Genomic DNA, 6,793 nt, shown 5'->3' with positions numbered 1-6,793 from the left:
AATGGAGAGCAGGAGAGAAAAAGCGTAGTCACATCCTATAGTGGGAGATGTTCTCACTAGGAAGTTACTCAGAATCAGACCTAGTTAAATGTTCCTGTTCCTACTGGATGAATGATGAAAACTCACTCTGTAAAGGGAGGAAACAAGCAACAGGCTCTCCATTCCACACATGGGCTTCTCATTGTCAACTTCTCCCCAGCCACTGACATGTGAGCCCAGGCCCAAAGTTGCTCAACCTTCAACACTCCACAAGGAGACCAGAAAGGGAGAAAAACCAACAGTTGTAGTCACTGCCCCTCCCTCGTAGTGGGAGGGAGTCTTTTCAGTTTTAGTTTCTCCCTTCTTCATTTCCATTATAGGATTTCTTTACAGAAAAAAGTCTTATTGAAATCAAAAAAAGCACAGATCTACCCCCAAAATAGCCAGAAATCCAACTTTTTAAAGGTTTCTTCATGGTGTAAGTTTGTATATATGATGTATACATGTATATGTGTGTTGCGTATGTGTGTGTGTGTCTGTACCTCTGTTTCTGTGTGTATGTCTCTGTGTGTATTTGTGCATGTGCGTCTCTGGGTGTGTGTCTCTCTGTGGTCATGAAAGTGTGGGTATATGCATGTGTGTGTGTATATGTGGAGGCTAAAGGAACACATACATTTTATTTCCTTGAGACAGGCTCTCTTACTAAACTGGAAGTTACCATTTCACCTAGATTGGCTGACTAGTGAGCCCTGGATCTGACTGTGTCCCCAGTGCTGAAGTTACAGGCATGTACAGCCAGGCTTGTTTGTTTACATAGGTGCTTGGATCGAACAAAGGTTCTCCTGCTTACACAATGAAATATCGCCAGAGTCCAAAGTTAAGAGTTATGGTCCAATGCTACAAGAAACTGTAAGCTGTATCAGCCAGTGCAACTTTACTGTGAATTAGCACACTGTATTCTCCATAATTCTTTCAGCCAGCTTCTGAGACAGAAGCTTTTCTTAGAGAGAATAGGCTTCATTTCTTCCCTATAGAACCTGAAGCTGTAGAATACCAGTGCAGTAGGCACAATAACCACCTTCAAAGATGCTCATGCCTTAATCCATAGAACCCATCACACAGCAGAAGCAGTTTTTGCAGACATGACTTTGAGAATGGGGTGATTATCCTAAATGATACAGTTTGACTCTAAGGTTACTTGAATACTTAAAAGTGGAGAAACTTTTTCAACTGGGAGAAGAAAAAGGAAACCAATAGTTGGGTAAAGGCAAAGAGGTGCTATATCAGTCGACTTGGAGACTGGGAAGAAGGCTGAGGGACAGATTAGGTGTCAGTCTCCAGAAGCTGGGAAAGGCAAAAAAAAAAAAAAAAAAAGAGCGGATGCTCCCTGAAACCTTGGAAGGGATAAAGTTATGCCAACACCTTGACTTTATGCCAGTAAGTGATCATTTAAACAAACAAACAAACAAACAAACAGGGTAAAATTGCCTAGATAAGAACTAGAAAACTCAGTCACCAGAGGACAAGGAAGTAAGGCCATTAGGCAAGGAGGGAGACAATCCGTGCAGAGAAGTGGAAGGCGACTGACTCAATGCCCTTGATTGGTCAGTGGCTCCACCGCATGAGTGTCAGGATGTTGTCAATGGGCAACAGCAGAAGGTGGGATTGCAACCCTTCTCATGCATGGGGTATCAGCATCCTGTGTCATTCTTCATTATTTATTCCACATTAGCAAAGCTGTACTTCCATTCACAGTAGATGGTGAGAACCTATGAACATACAAGCATCACTGCATCCCTGAACTCACTTACTGGAGAGCAAATAAGGGGCCTTTCCCATCTGTCTGCTCAGCCTATCATGTACTGGAGGCTCTACTGTCTGCCTACCCAGGTCCCTACAGGTGTTACAGGTAACACAGCTATGCTGTGAAGCAGGAAATGTATTCTCTAATCTTTTGTAACCAAGGGATTGATTTTTTTTTGTACTAGGTAAATGACTTATTAAAGTTCATTTTTCTTTGTTCATTGGGTTAACCTTACATCTCAGATATGTGCACCAGAGAGACTTTAACTTTGAGCAAGATTATGGAACAAGTATGCGAGTCAAAACATCCAAGTAGTCACCATAGAATAAAAAGAAAAATATTTGGTTTTATTCAATGAATCTGCTTGATACAAAGTCCTGAAAATTGCAAGGAAATTGACTCTAAGGAGATCCAAAGTCCAGTGGATTGGAGCAGCCAAAGGTCACTTATAAAAAGAAAGGGTGGGGAAGGACTAAACACTGGGATTAATGATTTTAAGTTTAAAAGTTTGGGGGTTTGGAGTTTTTCCCCTTTGTTTTCCTTAAGTACCTTCTTTCCCCAGCAGGCTCATCTGAAAGCGGGTGGAATCTCGACAAATCCTGTTGTGTTTCATGGTTTTCAATAGCTCCTCTCTCCTCCTAAGACATATCTTCACACTGATGGAATCAGACAAAAAAGATTTATGAGCCTCAGTTCTTAAGAGGGCCAACTTGTCAATGGGGTATAAAGACTTCTCTTTTATCTGCTTCCTCCTTCAGACATCTGCCCCTCCTCGACTAACAAGGAAGCCCCTGATAGACCATTAAAACAAGCCCGTGACAGTCTGAGATTATTGCAGTTTCCTTCTCCATTCTTTTTCTCCATTTCTCTGTCTTCTGATTGGTGTCCTCTATTTGCCCTCAGACTGTGGACTTGATCTCTCTCTTCATTCAGCTTTTGGTCTGTGTCTCTTCTAATACCCAGAGGCTGGCCAGGACTTCCGGAACTGCTCCTCCCCTTGCTTCCTAGACAGGACTTAACTTTCATTTCTGGCTTCCTAGCCGAAGACTCGCCTGTTCCAAGTTTCAGTCTCCTTTACTCCGCATGTGACAGGCGGCATATGCTATGATATCTCTGCTTCCTGTCTGCTTTAATCCTTCTGTGGAAATGAAGGGGGAAGTTTTTGTCACTCAAAGTCCTTTTCTTTCTTTTTAAAACGTTTTCTACTTAGCAATATATATATAGATGTATATGTAATGGCCAAAGGCTGGTTCAAGAGTGAAGGAAGTGTTTAGTGAGACTAGAGTCTGAGAACTACAGGATGCTTGCTGTTCACAACGGTGTGGATACACTCCACATTACTGAACCAAGGGTGTGGACCATTTGAGGAGAGATCACACCAGACCGATGAGTGGAATGAACATGCTCCATTCCATCTTTCTGCTCCAAAAATCCATTTAACTTGTTTGTCCTTGGACAGAGGACACATCACATACTAAGTTGATAAGAACAGATAATCCACTTGATCTCAGCCAAAAGTCCAAGAAGTCAAGTATGTATGTTGTTTTGCCAAAAAGTAACTTAGGACACTGTGCTCTCCTATACTCTCCTCTTCGCATCTCTTCTGGATTTATGTTAGTTGCTAAACTTACAGGCACTTAACTCTTAACTCTTTTAATAATAAATGCTACCAGTTGGCTGAGGTAGTGCTAGCCTTTAATCTCGGCACTTGGTACAGGCAAATGGGTCTCTGAGTTTGAAGCCAGCCTAGTCTACAGCGTGAGTTCTAGGACAGCTGGACTACATAGAAAAACCCTGTCTCAAAAAACAAATTAAATAAAACAGAAAAGAAAAGAAGATAGATAGATAGATAGATAGATAGATAGATAGATAGATAGATAGATACTATGATTGCACCTGTCTTTTGGTTGCTGGAATCATGATTTCCTACCTCACAAGTCTCACCCAGCTCTTTGAAAGTTCACATCCCATGAGTAATTGCTGAACACCAACTATATACTGTGAAACATTGTTAGTAACCCAAGGATGAACCACGCACGAGCCATTTCCTACTGAAGTTTATACTTGTAAACAGTAACAACAGAACGGCCATTTACTAAGGCCCTTCTTGCTAGGAACTGTACTGTTTACTGTTATATATATAATTTCATTGACTTAACAATTGGATAATGCAATTCATTTTTCTCTAGCCTTTGGCAATGATACAGGCCTATTTGGAAAACTTGGGATTAAGCTCCATTAGAAATGGATTGGTGTCTGCCGAGGCCTCTGTGCCAAGCAGAGTGCTGAAATGCTTCACATAACAGCCTGTCTTCAGTTTAAAGATAAGGGACTGGAGAGTCAGCCAGGTTTAAAGAATTTACAGAGAAAACTTAGCTAACAAGAAGACACAGAGACAGTATTTGACACCGAGGTCTGGTGGACTCAAGGCTGTGTGAATCTTTCAGCCACCCTACACAGCTCGTCTAGATGATAGTTGTAACACAACATGGACCATATTTATCGAATAGGAACTCAGAAGAGAATAGTGTTGGAGAAAAGGAGAGATTGAGCTCTGCCTGGATCTGATCAGGTATGAAAAGATGTAGAGACGAGAGGGACAATATAAGCAAAGGTTTGCAGAGTGTGCTTCTGTATGTCGTTACCAAGCATAGTGCTAACTGGACTCTCTCAAGTAAGAAGCAGAAAAATGAGGATGAACTGTGAAGACCAGTGATCCATGAAATAAGCCAGATATATGATGACATATATTTCCTTCACTCACACAAGGTACTCAAAATAGGCAAATCGGCTGAGACCATAGAATAGAGGCTACCACACTCTGGCCAAGTTTCTAGAAATGAATAATGATAATGCTTGTAACACTGTTGACCCAATATCACTGAAGGGTATACTTAAAAGTGGAGGAAATGGTAAATTTTATGTTAGGAATATTCTACCACAATTAGAAAAAATACTCAAAAATGAATGTTACTATTTCTCAAAAGCTGAAGATTCTCACCATAGATTAATAAATGCAGAAATATTTAACAAGGAAGCCACCAGGCTCAGCTGATTCCAGAGCCCTCAAAACACTATGGTTCTATGCATGCAAAGTATACATTGGGTTTTGAAACTTCATCAAAGTATAAAGTATCTCGTTAATAATGTTTTTTATTGATGAAATTCTAAAACGATAGCATTTGGGATATGCTAAACTATTAAAACAGACCATTATTTTTCAATAAATAAATAAATAAATAAATAAATAAATAAATAAAAACACAGAGAGGAAGAGGCAGGGAAGAGGCTGAGGGTTAAAGTGTGTTATGGTTAAAATTTAAAACAGCGGCATCTAATCTGGATTGTTGTTACAGTGCCGCCATGTTCCCAGCTAGGCAAGGCCTGAGGCCAAGAGCCGCAGCGTGCTCTTGCTGCTGCTTGGCTCTGACTGGCCAGAAGCACCACCCACGAGATGCCAGCGTAGGAGATGGCTCTATCTACCACACTGTCTCCACAAGGCTTGGCTGAGCCCAGACCATGCCGCCATCCACGCAGTACCCGGTAGAAATGAGACTCTAAAGCTTAATTATTATCCAAAGGCTTTATATGTTTAGAAATACTCAATTAACAATTTTCCCACACAATAGAGGTGTTACCCAATACCTAACCTAGATATTACAACTACCTTAGACTGCTAGAGACATGCGCACATCTGCCTCCATCTTCCCCTTTTCTCCTTGGGTCCTCCTTCTCTTCCTTAGCTCCTCCTCTTTCTCCTCCTGACTCCTCACTCCGCCTACCTCTCATACAGCCCAATCGCCGACCTTTATACAAAGTAGTGGGAGAAATATTCTGCTACAAAAGTGGGAAGCAGGGAAAAGATCAGAGTAGACAGTTCATGGAGCCCCAAAACCTTCGCGCTCCTGATTTTGGACTTCAAGAGCCACTGGGTTGACAACCAATAAGATTTTTTTTAAACAAACCAATAAACAAAACACAAGGCCAAAAGCTGTACTTCGGCATACTCACCTAGAAAAGGTCTATAAAATGAACCGGGGAGAGCTAAGGAGAGTGGGCAAATTGCATTAAATGTTCTTCACTGCCTCCTCGGTTCTAGCTCCTTTTAGGTCAACATTGGCGTTGGCATTGAAAATGTCCTTAACACAATCAAGAACTCAATGGTGTGCATGCCTTGTTTTTTAAATCACTTAAATACGATATTATTTTACTATTCCCCTTAATAGTCTGTAGGTTTTGAACACAATTTGGAGCTCATTTTCCAGAGAGAAATACAATTTGGCTTTCTCATTTCTGTTCGGATATTATATGATTTTATTTTTTATTGCAGCTCTTTAGAATGGTTCACAGATGTTGCTACTAAAATAGATCCTTCTGGAACTATTTGGTTTGAGAAAAATCTCTCGTTGCCATGGATTAAACTAATAGAAGACTTTGTGTTTAAAAGTCAAGTCTGCATTCACACTCAAAGATTAATAGCATTTTCTTAAATTTATGTAACACAATCATAGGAGGTTTGCTATTATTATTTAAGGCCATCTCTCTTCCAATCAACCAGGCTAATATTTTCAGAAATAAAGAAATTAATACCTCTATTTGGTTAGCTATATGGGAAGGAGAACATGGTTGCGAGAAGAATGTGATTGAATTTTTACACACAAATATACTAAAATATAAAATGTTTATTATTCTATGTATTATTAATTGTTATATATTAATTATTATATATTAATTACTCTATCTTAATTATTATTACTTATTCTATATATTATTATAAATACATGTATTATTTAGAAATAAGTCAACAAAATATTAGTAGACTTAAGTTTCAACTAAATGCAAGCTGAGCTCTTTCCAAATGCTGATGTACCCCTGGTGTCCCTCTCCAGGATTCTTGCCCTTAATAAGCTTTGTGATCACCATGCTTGTCTTCATTGTCCCACACGTGATGTGTGCACTTGTTTTCATTGTCCCACATGTGATGTGTGCACTTGCCTTCATTGTCCCACA

The 6,793-nt window shown here is 40.0% G+C and overlaps 1 non-coding gene across 1 annotated transcript; it reads right to left on the bottom strand.

The window, feature by feature from the left end:
* Positions 1 to 3,131: 3,131 nt before the first annotated feature.
* LOC114611827 lies at positions 3,132 to 3,314 on the bottom strand. Its single transcript, XR_003709902.1, has one exon. It is a non-coding gene; the product is annotated as a U2 spliceosomal RNA (small nuclear RNA).
* Between the last annotated feature and the right edge of the window lie 3,479 nt (positions 3,315 to 6,793).

This window comes from Grammomys surdaster, unplaced genomic scaffold (genome assembly GCF_004785775.1).
Source record: "Grammomys surdaster isolate TR1022 unplaced genomic scaffold, NIH_TR_1.0 126124, whole genome shotgun sequence".
Taxonomy (NCBI): Eukaryota; Metazoa; Chordata; class Mammalia; order Rodentia; family Muridae; genus Grammomys; species Grammomys surdaster.
This window is presented reverse-complemented; position numbering and strand designations above follow the sequence as displayed.